This window comes from Myodes glareolus, chromosome 3 (assembly GCF_982192425.1).
Source record: "Myodes glareolus chromosome 3, mMyoGla1.1, whole genome shotgun sequence".
Taxonomy (NCBI): Eukaryota; Metazoa; Chordata; class Mammalia; order Rodentia; family Cricetidae; genus Myodes; species Myodes glareolus.
Genome location: NC_142028.1, coordinates 38,409,083 through 38,428,755, shown reverse-complemented (window position 1 = coordinate 38,428,755; position 19,673 = coordinate 38,409,083). Strand labels below are relative to the sequence as shown.

The 19,673-nt window shown below is 48.1% G+C and overlaps 1 protein-coding gene across 4 annotated transcripts in view; it reads right to left on the bottom strand.

The window, feature by feature from the left end:
• Srgap3 (SLIT-ROBO Rho GTPase activating protein 3) overlaps positions 1-19,673 on the bottom strand; it is a 229,499-nt gene that overhangs the window by 155,546 nt on the left and 54,280 nt on the right. The window contains exon 1 of one of the 4 annotated variants that reach the window (XM_087904444.1): positions 4,319-4,569. The exons of the other annotated variants lie outside the window; for them this stretch is intronic. The gene's annotated coding sequence lies outside the window, so the exon portion shown is untranslated. Of the gene's footprint in view, positions 1-4,318; positions 4,570-19,673 lie in introns of those variants that run through there. 4 annotated transcript variants of the gene reach the window in all.

Sequence of the window (19,673 nt, the reverse complement as noted above, 5' to 3'; positions counted from 1 at the left end):
ATCTGGCCTGAATTGGCCTGTGTGTGCCAGAAGGACACAGAGGCCAATGAGGTCATTGTCTTCTACTTCCCCAGGAGAACTAAACTGGGTCCCTGTCAAGACAAGAACAGCCCAAGACATCTGCGAAGCTGCACTGTGCACTGGACCCTCCCACCCGCCTTAGAAAGCTCAATCGTGACCCCATTTGAAAGAAAAGGAGACTGAGGGCAGTGAAATGCAAGCACGGGCTTGTTCCTGAGGCCCAAGACATGAAGAAAGCGCCCTGTGGGCAGAGTGGGTGGTGTGAAGGGGTGGGAGAAGATGGGCTTTGCCTGACTGGCTGGCACAGGCCAAGGAAGCTCTCTGAGCCAGCCCCTCAACCTCACAGAACCCCCTAAATCCCTGGAATGTTTGAGAACACCCAACTGTTCCCTCCCCTGTCAGCCAAACATCCAGGAAGCTGGCAAAGGGCTGCCCACTCTCCAGATGTTCTTACAACACTTTTGCACAAGGTTAAACCCCAAACCAAAATTAATTTTGTTAATTAAAGAGAGAAACAGAAACCACTCCTCTGTCTGGCCTCCCAGAGCAGGCTGATTTATCTTTCTAATGAAGGCACCCCGTGGTCCACCTTCTGCTTTGACTTCTTACAGCTTCGCAGGCATTGTCCTGTCTCCCGGCCAGGTGACAGGCGTGGAGGAAAAAGAGGTCACAGTTTTTCTTTGCTTTTTTTATACTCAATCCATAGCCCAGGGTTGGACACAGAAAGTTTCCGAGAAACATTTACGGAATGAAACTGCATTTCACGCTGAACTAACTCCTGAGAGGGACTCAGAGCACTCAGGAGGGAAGACACAGCTGGATGGCCCGAGAGGAGCCTGTGAAAGGTGCATGCCATAGGTGGGTGGGGCAGCCTAGGTCTGACAATGAGGTGTGACTTCCTGTCCCTGTTTCTGGCACTCCAAGTACCACGCCTGGTACAGGAGGCACTCAGGAAATATTTGCGAAACTGGGGCTATGCCAGGCCTACATTCTTCTGATGTTGGTCCTGGTCAGTGTAAACCAGCACTTTGCCAAGCAAGTCCCAAAGTAGGTGTGACCCTTAGGATGCCCTATGCATTTGGAGAGAGACAAAGATAAGTTAAGCAGAGGCCCGCTGCTCCCTCCATAGGACGGGTCACATTTTCAGTGATGACAGAGTTTGGACACAAACCAACTACTGCTGTCTACACAGTAGCTGGAGATTCCTAACCCTCCAAGGACTATTTCCCTTCACCTGGTGTTTGGTGCACAAGGTTGCTATGGAATGACACAGGACAATAAGATGTGACTATAGTTTAGATCTAGAATGCCACACCAGAACCGATGTGGCATTTGCTTGGTATTCTTGGGAGGTAGTTGTACATTTACAAGGTGGGATCTCTTAGTAGGAGGCCTTAGTTCATTGGACGTATGCCCCCAAATGTGGATTGTGGAACCCTAGTTTCTTATTCTGACTGCTTCCTGGTGCAGGGATTGAATCTACCCCATCAGGCACACTGCCCTGACGTGCTGCCACAGGCCCAAATGCTCGTAGATGGAAACCTCCAAGTTGTAAGTTAAAAGAAACTTTTCCTCCTCCTAATTTGCTTTATCTTGGAAATTTGTTGGGAAGATAGAAAGCACAGGTGCCCAGAACAGAGATCCCCAACAACACTAGTGACAATCGCAATCACTGCAAATCCATGCGGTCATTAACATAAACCGTGGTTCTGTTAGAGAAGGGTGTACTGCACATTCTTTCTCAGATGCAACTGAACATGGATTTTCACCCGCAGGCAATCAGGGAGGTGCCTCCACTGAGGAGGTGAGTCCCTGGCTCTTGGCTTCTGTCGGGGAGGTCCTTGTTTCCCTAGCCCTGCTCAGGGAGAGCTGTCTAATGCTTTGCTGTATTAGTTACTTCTCAGGGCTCTGACAAAATCCAACAAAAGTGACGTAAGCAAGACCCAAATAGTTTACTGGGGCTCCAAGTTTGAGGGTGAAGCCAATCATGTCAGGGAAGGCAGGATAGCTGGTCACATGGTATCTGTTCCTAGGAAGGAGAGAGAGAGAGAGAGAGAGAGAGAGAGAGAGAGAGAGAGAGAGAGAGAGAGAGAGAGGAATGCTGGTACTCAACCATACTCAATCACTGTCTCCTTTTTATTCCGCCTGAAGCCCTGGCCCACAGAACGGTGGTGCCTAGATTCTGAGTAGGTCTCCTCAGTTAAACCTTTCCGGAAACATCCTCATAGATATACACAGAAGCATGGTGGTTCTAGATACTGCCAAATCAACAATCAAGGTTAACTGTCATACTTTCTTTTGTTAAATTTTCTCTTCTAATCTTTTCTTTACAAGCTGGAAATCAAAGCCAAGGCCTACCACGTGCTGGGCCGGTACAATATCACTAAATTATCCTCAGCCCATATTCTAATTCTGAGATCCTTTTTTCAGTTTTTCGAGACAGGTTTCTTTATGTAGTTCTGGCTGTCCTGGAACTCACTCTGTAGACCAGGCTGGCCTCAGACTCACAGAGATCCACCTGCCTCTGCCTCCCAAGTGCTGGGATTAAAGGAGTGCACCGCCACCACCTGGCCTATTCTGAAATTCTTAACATGAAGTTCAGAGACTGACTCTGGGGAGACATGCCACAAAAAGTCTAGGGAAATGGAGAGCATCTACTTACCTCTCTGCTCTTAGGGGGCCAGCTGTCTGTCTGGCATGCTACCAAGTGCTACGCACACCAAAGGCAAGCCGGTCCTTCCCTTGATGGGGTCTCCATCAGGCAGGAGACAGTGACACCAACCAAGCAATTCACATAAAATATCATTTTTAAAGTCATCACTATTTTAGTTGTATAAATTCATGAGTTATAGTATGATATCTGATCTATGTGTTCTCTGTGTAAAGACCATGTTGGGGAAAGACCACTTCTAACATCCTAAACATGTTTAACGTATTTGATAACACACAGAAATCGCAATATCTGTGGGAGGGTGTGATGTTTTAATACACTGAGACAGTATGGGATTGTCAGATCAGGTGACTAACATGTCCCTTTTTTATCATAACCATGTGACTGCAGCTCTTTAGCTACTCTGCTCCGGTGATTCATAAAACATATATTAGGTTATGTGTGTGTTAAAATTTAAAGCTGCAGTTAAAATGAGTTCGGGGAAAGGTTCAAAGAGCCATAAAAACATACAAATGGGAGGCACTAACCAGGTGAGAGGGAGCGTCAAGTTCAGGGCCCTCCCACAGGTTTAAGGAGAAGGCAGCAGAGGGAATTCCTGTAACAGTGAGGCCGCTGTGGCAGTCTGGGAGCTCAGAGGCCATGCTTAGAAGGCTTTCTAGGGAAGAGGTTTTCACTGTATTCTCCAGGGATTCCATGACCCCTGCTTGGTTTCAAGGAGCCCATTGTCAGGGGCTCATCGCAGGTACCCAGGTCATTGGCTTCTTTCTTGGACACTGAGGTCATCTATAGTTTCTGCTTGTCAGATATCCACACCCCTTTTCTTACCCCACCCCATACTCAGGCCTTATTGTTGCTGGGAAACCAACTCTACTATTAACTCTAGGAGAGATCGTGTGGCCCTGGCCTGGCCAGTCACAGAAACGCAACCCTACTCTGAGATGGATCTGAGCAGGGCCAATCGGCACCAGAACCAGAACCACTGGAGGAACTCCTAGCCCAAGCTCTTCCTGGTATGTTGAGGCCTAGAGCAGATAGAAGTCACCTTGAGAGCGGCAAGGGTGAAGCCTGCCTGGAACAGAAGTCCGCAAACCTGGAGGGGGCCCTCCCCTGACAACACCAGGGGAGTCATCAGTCAGCCGGTCCATAATCAGAACTCTTCCTTATCAATCACATGAGCCAAAAAGTGCCTCTTTCCAGCACTTCTGAATTCTATTCTACAGCCAAAGGTTCTTACTGATATGTCTCTGTTTAAAAGGGGTGGACACTGGAACTCACATAGTACCTGGGTCTCTTGATTCTCGGGGCCAGCCTTGCTATGGATACTTTGACGCTTCCCCTTGGCTGAACTCCAGTCTGCTTCCTCCTCCCTCACAGACTTTAGAGAGAAAGTTTGTGCCTCTTCTTTCCTAACCTCAAAGACCCAGAAAGAGAAACAAGGGGGGCATGATGTTTGTTCCCCCTGCAGTCCCAGAGATGACCCCAGGGACCAGTTTCCTTCTGTGGCTGGGACAGAAACAGCCTGGCAAACCCTCAGGCCACAGCTGAAATGGTTGCTTGAACCAACTCCAGCGCCTTGGCTGCAGTTCCAGCCCCTGAGCGCTGCCCATCTTCCCTCTCATGACTCACCAGGCACAGCTTCCTCCCGCCAGGCGGGTTCCTCGTTCTTACCAGCCTCTGCCTTTCTCTTCTCCTTCCTTTTTGAAAACTGTAATTCTCACAGCCTTTCATTTCACTAAGCAACACAGTGACTGACAATGAATTGCCCAGGGTTTAACATGGACCTGAGAATCCACTCTCCACAATCAGTGAAGCTGATCTCAGGACTCAAAGGAAATCTGCAAACGTTTCCCATCTTCTCATTGGCCCCAACTTAATTCCCTACCTTTACTGGGCTAAGCAAGTCCCTGCCTGGCCGCCTGACCCCAAGTTCTTCTTCTATCACACCTGACAAGGAAGTCACCTCTTCCTGATCCTGAGTCACACCTCTTGTAGGAGTCAGGAGCCAGCTACTGCGGTCTACCTGACCTTCCTGCTGCTCTCCGCCTCTGCGCATGCTGCTCTGGCTAACATTCTCAAGCAGGTGGGTGGAGCTTCACAACCATACAAGCAAGTAGCGCAGAGGTGACCTGTCCAGCAGACGCTCTGGAGTCGGACACACCTGAGAGTGAATCCCAGAAACGTGGCCTGGGGGAAGTTACTCATCCCAGCTAAGTCTCAAGTTTCACATCTGGGAAGTGAAAATAATCAAAGGCATAAAATGGCTGGGTGCTGACTATTGGCACTGCTGTTAAAGACGTCACCCATGGTGCTCCTGGTGGCTGCAACCGCGTCATAAAACAACTGAGACGCGTCTGCAATCGAGAAGCTGGACATTTGAGTTCCTGAACTCCCGCTGTCTGCACTTTCCCACCTGTACAATGGACTGCACCCATCTCATAGGCCAAGGGAGATGTCCAATCAGAGAACAGCATGGATGCCACACCTGTAGGGCTTTGCAGTTACAGCATACTCTTCAGTGACACCCATGTCCTGGCCAGACAAGGCTGTGAAGACACACAGCTAGCAAGTGATCAGAAAGTCTGGTCCAGGGATACGAAGTCAATGAATACTTTGGTTCTCTCTACAACCCCTGCTTTCCCCAGGGTGAGGTCTGCCAGGCCAGTATTTCAGAGTATCAGTCCCATTTCTCAGCATAGTGAAGAGAAACTGATGCGCCAGAAGACTCTCAAAGAGAGCAACACATCAAGACACGCGGAAGAGTACTGGGAATGCAGCTTAGTTGGCAGAGGGCTTGCCTATCACGCATAAAACACAGAATTGGTTCTCTAGCAATGTGGTGGCGTATGCACACAATCCCAGCACTTGTAAGGTAGAAGCAGGAGAATCAAGGTCATCCCTAGGTACAGAGTGAGTTTGAGGTCAAGCTGGGCTAAACAAGAGCATTTCCTTAAAAGGGGTGGGAGAGAGAGAGAGAGAGAGAGAGAGAGAGAGAGAGAGAGAGAGAGAGAGAGGTCTCCTCTACTCCTCTACTCAGGTAGCTTGAGGCAGACACACGGTTAGTCCATAGGGAATGGGAAGACAAAGGAAGGGACACCCAAAGACAAGTAGCAAATACTAGAGAACCTTAAAGGAAAAACTGTCTTCAAAATACAGACTTCACCTGGGCGTGGTAGCACATGCCTTTAGTCCCAGCTCTACGGAGGCAGATGTAGGCGGATCTCTGTGAGTTTTATGCCAGCCTAGCCTACAAATCGAGTTCCAGGACAGCCGGGCCTGCACAGAGAAACCCTGTCTCAACTCCCCCCCCCCCGCCCCACGCCCCAAAACAACAACAACAACAACAACACAGGCTTCTGGGTTCCCACCCACAGAAAAAGGCAGAGTTAAAGAGGGTTAAGGGTGAGGTAAGCTGGCAGCCACAGGAAGTGAGGCCAAGGTGTGAAGTTTTTCTGGGTCTGTGTATTCCACCTTGTCCCTCCTCAATCTCCCTACTTTCCCTCTGGACAACAGAAGCTTGCAGTCACACACTGTAGCCTCATCACCATGAAGGACAGACAGGTTGAAGGTGTCAGGACAGTCCCAGATACTGTGGGGTGTACGAACTTCAGGTCTGACCCACTTCCTGTGGACAAGTGTCATCAAAGTGACTAGAGTCAGAGGCATGGACAAAAAGACATACCTTGCCATCACACCAGAGACCCAAAGCCAGCAAGCTACCCAAAGTCTGGTCAATTCTCCAGTGCCTTGTTGGGTCCATGGTACTACTCTGTGAATCTACCCTGGCCCATGCAGTTGCCAGGGAATATCCCCTGTCTGAAGGAAACACAAAGTACCTCTCCCTACCCCCCACATATCCTGAGTTGAACAGGGAGCCAGGGGACACCTGCCAACACCCCACAGCAGGGTGAAGAGGCTTTTCTCACTGCCTGAACTCTAATTGGAAGATTCTGGAAGACTCATCTTCTGGGTAGATCATGGTTGCTGCAAAATCTAGTTCCTTGCAGTTAGAGTGAGGATCTCTGTTTCCTGGTGAGCTGCCAGCTCACCCTTAGTTTCTCAGTCTCCACTGTCTGCATGGGACTCCTGCATCTCAAACTCAAGGATGGGACATAGAGAGCCTGCTGGTTCCTCCTCCTCCTCTTTCTCCTCCTCCCCCTTCTCCTCTTCCACCTCCTTCTCCTCTGTTTGGTTTAGTTCATTGAGGTAGTCCTCTATATAATCCAAGATGGTCCCCAATTAAAAATCCTCCTGCCTCAGCATCCCAAGTCCTGCTACAAGTGTGGACCACCTCACCTAGCTGGTATCCCGTTTCTAGCCAGAGAAAGTTCTCTGCCTTCAAGGGTGCTCCAAAATGACCTTCATAGTTTAAAATTGTTTTAGGGTACACTGAATCTCCCCATAGACAGACTGAGGTTCTGATCTCCAAGAAGTCTGAATGTAACCATCAATCATAAGGTCTTACAGAGGTGATCAGATAAAATGAAGCCATCAGGACAGGTCCTGATCCGATATGACTCATACCCTCAGACACCACAGAAGAAAGATGGCATGAAGTCACAGGACGAAGACGGCCATGAACTAGGAGGAGACAGCTGCAAGGCAACAACCCCGAGGGTTGCTGGCACACACCCAAGGCCGGAGGAGGCAAGGAAGGTTTCTCTCCTGGAGCCGTCAGCGAGAACATGCTCCCAGACTTCCAGTCTCCAGAGCAGAGAGGCGAGGCATCTCTGTTGGTTTTAGGCCAAGCAGTCTGGATGTCTCACTGTAGCAGGTGCCTTCTGCGATAGCTCTTCAGCTCTCTTTGGATCTTACCCATCTCCCAAGGCCCATGTGTTTAGGCTTTGATCCCCAGGGTGGTGCTACCGTGAAGCGATGGGACCTTCGGGAAGTCCTCAAGTCATTTGGAATGGAATCAGGGGGCTGCATGCTCTTGCTCTCTTTTGTTTCCTGGTTGTGGGGTGACTCGGTCTCCTAGGCTGAGAGCTTATGCTGTGCCTTCTTACCACAGATGGAAAAACGATAAGGCCAACCCCACCAGGTACTAAAACCCCAGAAACTATGAGATGTATAAACCTTTTTCTCTCTATAAATTAAGGATCTAGAGCATGTTACAGTAACAGAAATGTGACTAACATACTTCCACAGGCAGGGCTACTACATGTAAAACACCGCACACAAACATGCACAAACCCAAGCCTGAGAGAGCACATTCTAAAATGCTAACAGGGTAGCTAAGACAGGTAACACGGGCTGCCCATTCCTATGCCTCTAGAATATCTGAACATTTCTAGCAAGCATGTATTGCTCTTGCAATCTTAAACTATTCTTAATCTAAGCGCATACCTCCCCCAGGGAACTAGTTGAGCCTGTCCTTTCACACCCACATGGTTATACCATCATGCTAAAACACGAGCATGTCCTTTCACACCCACATGGTCATGCCGTCATGCTAAAACACAGATTTGCTGCCACGGATGCACACTGTAGCATTTCCCTAAAGACCTCCTCGCCAGCATCGGCCCTAACCCCCACCCTCCGCCAGCACAGCCCCCGCAGCCCCTCCAGCTGTACCCAGAGCTGAAACCCAATCCTCTGTGGCTTGCTTCTTTTGTACAGCCAGATGCAGTAACGATCCCAGCCCCTCTTGGTTCTCAGCTTGCAAGTTCCTGCCTCCTCTAGGAGCCGCGTTCTGAAAGGCTCTTTGTTGCCAGGCAGAATGCTTTCTGGGGCAGTCTGAAAGAGACTCTGCAGACATTTCCATCTGCTCTCAGAAGGCTCCTCTCCAAAGAGGCTGAAGGGAGAAAGGGAACTTTACCAGTGCCCCTGCCTCACCTCCCCACCCCACCCCCACTGCCCCATGCTGCCTGCACCCCCCACCCCCTCCCCTACTCAAACCATCAATCCACAGAGGGATGGAACAAGGTGATGGCAGAGGCCATGGTGAGGAGAGAGGCATGGCTGCTGCTCCTCTCAGGGACTGAAATGACTGTGTCACAGCAAAGCCTGGGGTTAAAAGTGGGGACTTTGTAGTAGGGCCAAGGTGACGTGGTCTTCCATCCTAGCACTCGGGAAGTAGAGGCAGGAAGATTGGTAGCGCAAGGCCAGCCTGGCTGCTACAAGAGATCCTGTCTCAAAATTTCAAAAACAAATAAATGTGTAGACATTTGCATCTGCCTTGATACAAATCTGGACTCAGTGGGTACTGGCTGTGGGGCCTTCCGGCCTGGGTGATAAGTTTTGTGAGCCTCGGCTTCTTCCAACAGGAAAGAACAGAACTCAGGTTTGATGTGAGGCGTGAAGTGACTGCTCTCAGCAGATGCTCGCTGCTCTCAGGAATGCCATTATTGTCATCAGATATGCAGCCACAGGTCCTGCCCTGTGGCAGCTATGGTCCCGAATGGGAGCCAGGCAGCGTCGCTGTGTAAAAGGCATTCTGTGGAAGCTAAGATCCAGTGGATGATTAAGAGATCATTTACAGCTTTATAGGAAAGGTTAGAAGAGGTGATCCAGCCAACCCGGTTCCTCATGCTGGCACCTCTTCACAAGAGCCTCTTCTCCCACCTCCAAAACCTGCCCCTGAGCAAGAAGTCTAAATGAGCCCCAGCCCCACCCTGCATCCTCCACAGCAAACAGCCAGGGCCTCGCCTCCCTTGCTCCTAAGTCCTTGTCTGCTGGCTGTGCATGTAAGTTGCCATCATCCTTGGGCTCCTTGCTCTTGCTACCCAGACCGCAGTCTCCCCATCTGATTCTCAAGGGCTCCTGACCCCGACTCCCCTGTGCTGTGTTCTATCCACCGACTGCACATATGTGGTTTGACAAGCACTGCTAACCCTGACACCTGCCTGCATGTCCAGCTCTCAGGCTGAGCATCCTTGAGTACCACATACCTTTTACACCAAGTTGAGCTTCTCCATCCCCCATCTACTTGATCTTGGCCATTTCTAGTCCCTGTCATTAGACATCCTGGGCTCCAGAAAAGAGAAGCGAGGTTGGAGTGGTCCAAGAAAGCTCAGAGGAAAAAGACATCTGTGAATGGGACTCAGTGGAGAGGAAGCAGGTGCAGCAGTGGCTTCCCACTTATAAGGGGGTTGCTGGGCAGATGTTGAGAAGTTTTGATGTATGTGATAAGAAGAATAAAGAACAGAAACTGAGGCTGGAGAGATATCCCAGCACTTAGGAGCATTGGCTGCTCTTTCAGAAGACCTGGGTTTAACTCCTAGCAATCACATGGAAGCTCACAATCCTTCCCAAGGGATCTGATAACTTCTTCTGGTCTCCCAAGATACCAGGCATTCACATGAAATACATGCGGACAAAGCACTCAAACATATAAAGTACATAAGTAGTTTTAAAAAGAACAAAAACAGACTGTACAGAGCTTGAGTATAGCTGGCAAGGTGGCTAAGTGGGTAAGGGTGCTTACAACCAAACCCGATGACCTGGTTTAATTCCTGGGACCCACATGGTAACAGGAAAAAACCAGCTCCCAAAGCTGTCTTCTGATTTCAAGCTTGTTCCCTTCCAGAAGGCTCCCAGGAGCACTGGGTGGAGGGGCAGGCAGGAGCAAGGGTGTGTGCCTGGTTAACCTGTACCCCTCCACACCACTGACTGCCCAGGCAGCTCAGCATCCCCAACCACACTGCCTTTTGCAAACTCTAAGGTGCTCACAAATCATCCCCAGCCCCTACTTGACCCAGGCTGGACCTACTATCCCCACTACCTCAAAGAATATCCAGCTGTCTGGATCCTAGGAGCTACGGACTCAGAGTCCCCAGTGCCTTGTTCTCATTCTCTTCTTGCCTTTGAGGGCTAGCTTAAAGGAGTCCTCTAAGGGAGCCCTGTCTACCTCTCCCAGAGAGAATCTGTCTTCTCTGCTCACCTGAGGTCTCACAGTACCCTAAGATCCCCACATTACCCTTACCACGCTGTCTTGTGGTTATTTCCTGGGGACAGTCCTCTCTCTCTCTCTCTCTCTCTCTCTCTCTCTCTCTCTCTCTCTCTCACACACACACACACACACACACACACAGAGACACAAAAATCCATGGTTGTGCAAGCTCCTAAAAGGAAACAATGCATACTGACCAGATAGTGTACTCTTAACCCTTCCGTGGGCTTCCAGTCTCCTCTCGAGTACGTATTTCTAACACATGTAAATAAGATGTCAGTAGCCATTGCACTGTTTCAGAATGCTGACAAGGAAATCAGTCTGTCCTTGATCAGTATAGATTTTTTGTTTGTTTGTTTGTTTGTTTGTTTGTTCGGGGGTTTACTTGTCTGTTTTTTAAAATAAATTTGGAAGGTCAGTTGAGTCTGCACATGTAAAACCCTGTGTATAAGGGAGGGCCAGCTACATGAAGATCATGTCTTCCTTACAAAGTAGGTAGTGCCAAGGAGGCTCTGTGATTCATTCTGTAACAGCACTGGGGGTACTCCATAAGTGCTTGATGGCCATATCTTTATTTTTATTTATTCAGTTTTTGGGTGGCACAGATTTTATGACAGGGTTTCTCTGTGTAATAGTCCTCACTGTCCTGGAATTCACTTTGTAAACCAGGCTGGCCTCTGACTCTCAGAGATCCTCCTGCCTCTGCCCCACTAAGTGCTGGGATTAAAGGCGTGTGCCGCCACCACACCCAGCATTTCGGGGAGGGATGGCCATATTCTTAATGTCACCTCGTGTTGAATATACCTCTTGGAAGGAACTGTCCTCCGAGCTAAACTGCCACCATCTTTGTCTTCATGATATCAGCTGTGCCTACCTGTTACCATCACCATCTGGCCCATGGACTGTTGGCATTCCCTCAAAGAAGGGCTAGGGAGAGCCACTGAACCCTCACCTGAGAGTCCAATCTCTCTTTCCAGCCATTTGTCTGTAATTTTGCCCAAATTTCATGTGGCCTTGAGGACTAGGGGAGGTGTTAGAGCATACAGGCTAGAGAAGACTAAGGGAAAAGGGGTCCTTTTGTGTGACTATGAGGAAGCCATCATCTATGCGGCTGCTTTGGGGTCACCTACACTCCTCTCATAGCCATTCATCTACACTCTGTAAGTAAGCCCAGTGAACTCATTGGTTCCTCGGGGCGCTCTGAGATGGAGTCGTTCCTTGGCTTGTCAGTAGGGCCTTAGAAGATGGTGTTTACATCTTAGGAGATGCTGTTTCCATCTCCCCAAGGTAGGAATTTTGGTAGCAGCAAGAAGCACAAGCTATAAAACCACACTTAGGCTTTATATAAGTTGCTAACCAAGATTACTTATCCCATTTTACAGGTACAAGTTCAGCTAAAAGCGAGACAAAAGGAATAAGCAAGACACAAACTCAAACCCAAGCTGCCCATCAGGTCCCGGAAACAATAGCCCTTGCATCCTTAGGTGGTCCAGGGTAGATGTTTTATTTACAGTTATTGGAATGTACTTAATTTGGGTCAGTCCAATCAATAAATTCCATTTGAATAAACATTGGGGCAGTGTGCTCTACAGAGGAGCAACCTGATATTCTGACAACTCCGGAGCAAGATTAATTAGTCCTTTGTATATATAGCCAATGAGCCCTAAATTCTCCTTATATCTTATTTTTTTTTTCCTTTGGCAGAAAGTTTTCATAGCAATTTTCCTGTAGCATAGCAATGTGGCTACAAGATTAAAAATCCCAGAGAGGCAGGCAGGTGGGTAGATTAAATGAGGGGGGAGGGGCAGGATTTAATCATCGTCGCTTTCCATAATTGAGGGTAGATGGACAGTAATTAAGGGGAACCACACCAACACAGGCACAAACCCTGTGCTAAGTGCCTAGCATTCATAGTCTCCATGTGTCACATTCCTGTAACTGTTTGGAGCTGGGGCAGTCTCCACCACCTTCCTCATCACCGACACAGTGGGTCTTCCCCTGCCCCTCTTCTCTCTGCTCAGCAGCTCCAGCAGCCAGCTCGCATCTCTTTCCCACCACCATCTCTCTGTCCCTCAGCTCGCATCTCTTTCCCACCACCATCTCTCTGTCCCTGCCCTTGGCCCCATGGCCTGCATATTCCAAACTGCCGCCCCCTCTTCTTGTCGCTCTGTGTTGCTGGAGTACTTCCTGGTCACTTTTTTTCTCTGCCTCCTGGTCATGTGCTCCCCAGGTGAGCTCATGCATGCCATATAAGGTGTGGCCCCATACAATCAATGACCTCCTCAGAGCACCTCCCTATCTCAGAAGTCATCAAAAACAGAAACAGAGCTCAGGTCCACAGCCACTCACCCAAATTCCCCACTTCCAAAAGTCCATGGAGGCCACAGATCTGGGACTCTGGCCCAGGCCCCTTGCTGTGGCCATCACACATCAGAAGGAAGTAGAGGAAGGAAAGGTGACAAGCAGCTGAGTGTGGCAGCACACACCTGGGGTCCAGGTATCTGGAAAGGTGGAAGCAGAATGGGAGTTCAGAGTTCAAGGTCAACCTCCGGGCATGTAACTAATAGGAGGCTATCCTTGGCTACACGAGACTATTTCCAAACAAGAGACTGCCAGCAGCAACCAGCATAGATATACAGCTTCCTGTATGTATGATCTACCTCAATAACAACCACAAAAAACACACAGCTTAGATTAACAAGCACTGAACAACTGTAGTAGAATAGAAAAATAGAAAAATAAAAACGTTAATTCACTTTTCTAATAAAGTCCCAAAGAAGCCTGCACAAGGGAACTGTATGGAATTTGAGCAGGTAATTGCCTCCACTGGGGATGATATACAATCATCTGTCTTCAGAAACAACTGGCAGAGTGGAAGGCCTACAAGGAGGGGTACAAAAGCATCACCTGACCTAGACTTCCCTTGTCCAAAGGAGGAGGCGAAGCAAAACGAGGAGCCCGGCTCAGTCTAGCATCCTCTGCCCCTCCCCCTCTCCTTTTCATCCGCTCCAGTGCTGACAAAAGGTGAGGTGACCAAGGCAGCAAAGGGCTGGGGGAGCTCAGAAGGATCTTCCCATGGTTCCCGGGTAGCCAAACAAGGCCAGTTACAGCACAGCACATTTTTCTCCCTGTGATGGATGATCACTTAATTCCTTCCTTGATTGCTTTTCAAAAGCAATGTAAATTAATGCGAGCCCACACTGGGAGCCCACAAAGGGCAAGGCTCTCTGTGAATCGTTAGTACAGGATAATAAATGTGAACAGGGAAGGATGCAAAAATGGCCTCAACGCTAGTACTTCCTCATCCCAGGCCACCCTCTGCTCGCAGGGGAGTCTCTGCACCACTGGAGACAAGGTTGCCCAGAAACTTGAAAACAGCCCTTCTTGAGGAGGCAGCTGGGCTCACTGAAAAAAAAAAAAAAACGGCAAGAGAAGGGAAACCAGATGCTGAGAGCATCGAGTGACTGCCACAAGATTGTGATGGTTAGTCTTCACTGCCAGTCACCATGGAAACACACTCTGGGTATGAGTGAAGGTGAGCCGCCCTTTGGGTTGGGTTCCCAGACTGAGTAAAAAGAGAACAGCCTGAGGGTACACCTGCATTCATCTTCCTGACTGTAGGTGCACTGCTGATGGGGTGCCTTCCCTGCCATGATAGTCGCACCTCCCACCAGATCACAACGAACCCCTCCTCCCTCCCTTAAGTGGCTTTTCTCGGTGTTTTGTCACAGCCACAAAGATGCATGCCACTTAAAGGACACATTCCCACCAACAAGGACCCACCATAACTTTGTCCCATTGCCCAGGAATCTTCCCTATACACTTAGTGCTGCCAATCTTGTCACTTTCCTTTCTTGGCCAAGGCCAAATGGTTTCTGCCCTGGTAGGCCTGCGTGTAGTTTGAGCACACTGTCCCACCTCTCAGCTCTTTCCAAAGGTTTCCGTGTTTAAGAGTGTGTGGCCCTTAGTGTGCAATGATAAAAGATCTAGGAGCTTTAAATGGTGGGGCCTAGTGGGAGGTTGGGAACGTTCTCTCAGAATGGATTAACATAGTTCTCAGAGGACCCTGAATTACCTCTCTCAAGAACAAGTTATTTAAAAAGAACCCACTGCTTTACCTGGTGTTCTGTGTTGTAATATAGCTCTTCTTCCTGTGACTGTGGTGTCTGCCATTCACCATGAGGATCTCGCCAAAGCCAAACTGTAACCTAGATGTTCTCTTTTTTCTGTGTAAGTACCCAGCCTTGTGACTTCTTTGTTATAGCAACAGTAAACAGACTAATACAGACCTACCTGTCATTCCTCTGTCTAGAGTGCCTTCCCACTCCCCTCCAGCAGGGTCAAATCCTTACCCCTTTCCCAGCGCCCTGAGGCCTCTTAAAATCTTCTCAACCCTTCAGGGGAGTCTCCTGTTACTTTAGTGTGTGCAACAGAAATTTCTAGAGCCCATTCATTCACTGCTCGCATTTCTGTCCTTTTTATACAGTTGGACTGCATTTCCCAGACTTCTTTGCAGCCGGATGTGATCATGGGCCTGAGTTCTGGCCAATGATATCTTTGAGTAGGGAGCATCTCTTCTAGGCCTATACCATATAGAATTCTCAGGTTATTCTTTTTTTTTTTTTTTCCATCCACAGCTTCATGGAAATCCTACAGGTTTTTAAGTAGAGTCCAGCCACAAGCTAGAAGAAGCCTGGGTTTCTAAATAGCTATATGGAGCCAATCTTCCCCCACCAGTTTAAGATGAGTTTGAGATAAGTTTTTTTGTTACTTCTCAAGATTTTGATACTGATTTGTTAGAGCAAACATTTGACATGTTTTAATACATAACAGTACACAGATTTTGCTTTATCTGTTGATCCTGACTCATGGCCATGGCAGCCATGCTGGGGATTGTTAGGTAGCAACTGAGCTATCTGCAAAAGACTATTGTGATTGATTAGTTTTATCTGCCAGGAGCAAAATTTAAACTAAAAACAAACAAAAAAATTTAAAAATTAAAAGATGAAGAAAGCCAGGTATGTTGAGAAACCTGGATAACATGAGACTATGTCTCAAACTCTGCATAGCTGAGGTTGGCCTCGAACTCCTGATCCTCCTGCCTCTACCTCCTAAATGCTGGGATTACAGGCTCACACCACCCTACCTGGTTTGCTTCAACTTTCAGTGGCTCCTGAAGGGTTGTTGTTCACAAGCTCCTAACAGGAGGAAATAAGTGACAATGGCTAGCCAGGAGAAGGTCCTTTACTGTTTCTTGTCTGAGCTAATCCACCCTATTTAGTTAGTTTACTCTAACCAAGCTAAGACCAAAGAGAAGAAGTTGACTTTAGTATTTATCCCAGATAAATTTCTGGAAAACCCAGGGTTCACACCCAGCTGTCTCAGCACCTCACACTGTTCTGTAGTCTAGAATTAAAGACAAGAGTTAAGTCCAACAGAACAATGACAATCCCCACAACCATTTCATCACCTATGACACGAGGATGCCCTCACTCAGTGCTAACAGAACACCAAGAAAAGCACTATGATCGCCCTACTTCACAGGTAAGGAACCTGCCTGAGTCTCCAGCTTTGAATGTGGCAGAGTGGGGATTTAAACACAGTAAGAGGGAAGGTTTTAGAAAACAGAACTGGGTTTAGGAGCATCCTCAATCAACAGAAGATTCTGGAAATTTCACTGAAACAAAGTCACAATGAACAAAATGCCCCGCTGGGGCTTGTTAATCATCTCAACAGCCTTACGGACTGAAGGATAAGGAACAAAACATTCTAGTTGCCATATCAGGAAGCAGAAGTGAGAGGAGGAGAGACTGGGAAACCAGACAGGTGATCGGACAGGAAGAGGGTACAGGCTTCACTATGATGTCAGCTGAGATAAGTTGGCTTCCAACAGTCGCATTTGCCCAAATGAAGCCCTACAAGGACAACTGTGGCATAATGGAATATCACAAGCTGGCTCCTGGCCCCGGGGCTTGCTGCTTCAGAGGAGAAAGGAGCCCATCCATGTATTTATAGGCCTCAGGCTGGCACAAACCAAAGCCACCTGGGGTCACTTGACATCTGCGTTAGTGCCCATTTCCCCCTGTGTTTTTGTTTGTGTCATTCGGCTTTAATCAGCCTGCTGTTTGGAGCCTCAATTAGAATTTCACACATATCCAGAGCCAAGCGATCAAGAATCTCAAAGAAGCCTCATGATCAGAACAGAACTTGAGACTAGAGGTTCAGCAAGGTCAGCCCCAACCTGGGATCCAAATGTCACATTTGGAGGGTAGGAGTCTTGGAGGTAGAACAGCACCCCACTTCAGGTTCAACCAGCCAACCCTTTAATTCCACAACCTTAACCCAGAAAGTTGCCTTTTAGTCTTTGATCAAAATCCTAAATTCCTTCAAGGTCTGGCCTTGAATCAGCACATTTGGGAAGACTTTCTGGAGCTCGCGCCTACACCGCGTCCGCATCCTGTAAAGAGGAAGAGGATGAGTTCTTTACTTCCTCTGTACTCTCTCTTCAGCCCCCAGCACTGTGGGAGTCCACAGAAATGGATCCATTTCATCCTGACTAAGATCAGAGAGTTCAGACCTATTCTTGCTCCTTCAAGGTTAACAACAAGATGTTTGACCAAAGGTATGGCAACTGAATGCCTTGCTCTTCAAAGGCCAGTCAACAAGATGTTTGGTTTAGGGTGTGGCTACTTGATGTTTTGGGTATGAAGAAAGTAATTACATTTGTTTGTTCCTTGTATCTTTTGCCTTCCCCTTTTGATTGAGGTATATAAGAACTTTAAGCAACAAACTCAGGGCTGATCACAGTACTCACTGGATGCCCTCCCAATTCTATCTTTTGTTTCTTGTCTATTTCTTTCCTTAATCCTCACTCTTCCCTTCAAGTACGGATAGACAAGTCTGCTGGGCCAGACACAGCGCACTTCACACAGACAGACATGGGCACATGTGTGGAGTTGCCCTGGTTCCTAGCCTCAGAGAGATTTAGGTGACATCAGGCATGACATGGAGGCAGAGCCAGGACCATGTCCCATGGTCACCATGACTTCAATGATTAGCACGTAGAGACCACTGGGGAGGCAAACCTGAAATTGATGTGCTGCCCACATCCCTCCCTTACAATCAACCACTGCTTTTATAAATACAAAAACAAACTTTTCTAATGGACCACATGTTCCCCCACACTAAACAAGTCCATGATGTATCTTACTGCATGGGAAATAGATATAAAACCTATTCACAGAGCATGAAATGACTGATTGACAGCAAGAGGCATAGACAGAGTGAATGCTTTGGGCACACAGAAAGGAAAGAAGTATGCCTGCAGGGGTGAGGAAAAACTTCACAACATGGCCTGTTTCCCTGAGGACCTAGGGATGAGTAAAAGTTCTTCCCTAGACTACAAAGGGGAAGGTGGAAGAAAATGCTGGGCAGAAGTACATCAGCATGTAGGCTACACGATATGGCTGGGATGTCAGGTGTGTAAGAGACCACTGAATGAAAAGCTGGAAAGCATGGAAGGAAGGGTTGACCAACACCCTTGGGGTGGTCATCAAATCCTGCACATTCCAAAGAAGATCAGACCTGGACCTGAGAAGCACATCTGAAACCTTGGAAGACTCTGTCTGAGTGCCTTTGTATCACCAAGGTCATACCAGCCAGTGTGTGCTAACGCTGTACTTCTTGGGAAGGCCTGCTCTTGCTTGCCTGGGGTCCTGGATTATGCTATGTCAATCTGGTTTCTCAGAGTGGTGGAAGGGATGGAGACTAAGGAGTCAAGATCAGTTACATGAGTCATGTATACCTTTGTGACTGTCCCCAAAGAGAAATCCTGGATACTGGGGCATAGATGAGTTTCTGTAGCTGTAAGACTTTTCAGGTAGTGTCCAACAGATTTGCTGGGTCATATAAGGTGTGGGATCACACAGAGAAAACTTTTCAAAACTTTGCATTCCTAGACTTTGAGCTATGCATTTTTGTCATTGACTGACTTGAACACATCCTTTTGCTGCAATAAACCATAATACAAGAACAGTTTTCTTTTTTCTAAATTCTGTGAGTCCTGGATTATCATCAAACATGAGGGGAATCTTAGAGGTCTCCACTATGGAGTATCAGTATGGAGAGGGGGTGAGAGGCTCTTTGTCTCAAAGGTTAATGAGTTAGCTAGGACAAAACTTAAGGGTCCAAGCCCAGGGCTGGCAAGACCAAGTTAAATGTACATTTTTGAGAAATTCTTCAGGCTACAAGTAGAAATGGGTAGATAGGAAGGACAGGACTATTGCAGGGTGACCAAGACCAGGAAGGAGATGGATGAGCCAGTCCAGGAGAGAGCTGATAAGCCTTTATATAGGCAGGAGCTGCAGAAGAGAGCTGACCTCGAGAGCTAGCGAAGACATGCTGATCAGTTCCACCCTGTGGGAAGTGACACCAAGCTGGGATGACTCACAGGCAACTGACGGATCATGAAACAAGAACTGGAGTGAAGCTGAGGCCTGGAGGGTGTCCTCCCTCCCAAGTCTAGCCTGATGTCTTTCACTGTATTCATTCTGCAACCCAGAGCCCAGCAGGGTACTTCATCCCTTCTTTTTTCTCTCCTGGAAGTCATCTCTTCGGTCCTCTGTCCTCAGTAGTCACCAACTTCATTTGGTCTCCCTTAAAAGCCTCTCAGAAGAGAAGCTCTTGGCCAGTCTTCCTGACCTTGATTTCCTTGCTGGCAGAATCACAAGAAAGGCATTTAGAAGCTTTGTGAAGTGGGGGTGGGACAGTGGAATTACAGATATATAATCAGATTTCAGATATCAAGATGGGAACCTGAGTGAGATACCAGGGAGGGGGGCTGTGATCCCTGGGGGTCTTGGAGTAGGGATGCATCGGGTAACTAAATACTGAGAAAGAAGGGTTCTCTGGTCTACATAGAAACGGCTCACTTGGCTAGGACTTAGTGGAACCCTCTGAAACCCCATCAAGGACTCAGTGAGAGCTGTAGTCCCTCCAAACATCACAGAGTGCCACACTTTCTGGATTAAGTTGCTCCAACTGTCGCCAAACCAGAGATGAATCCCATGACCAGTGGCATTGATGGGTTGGCTC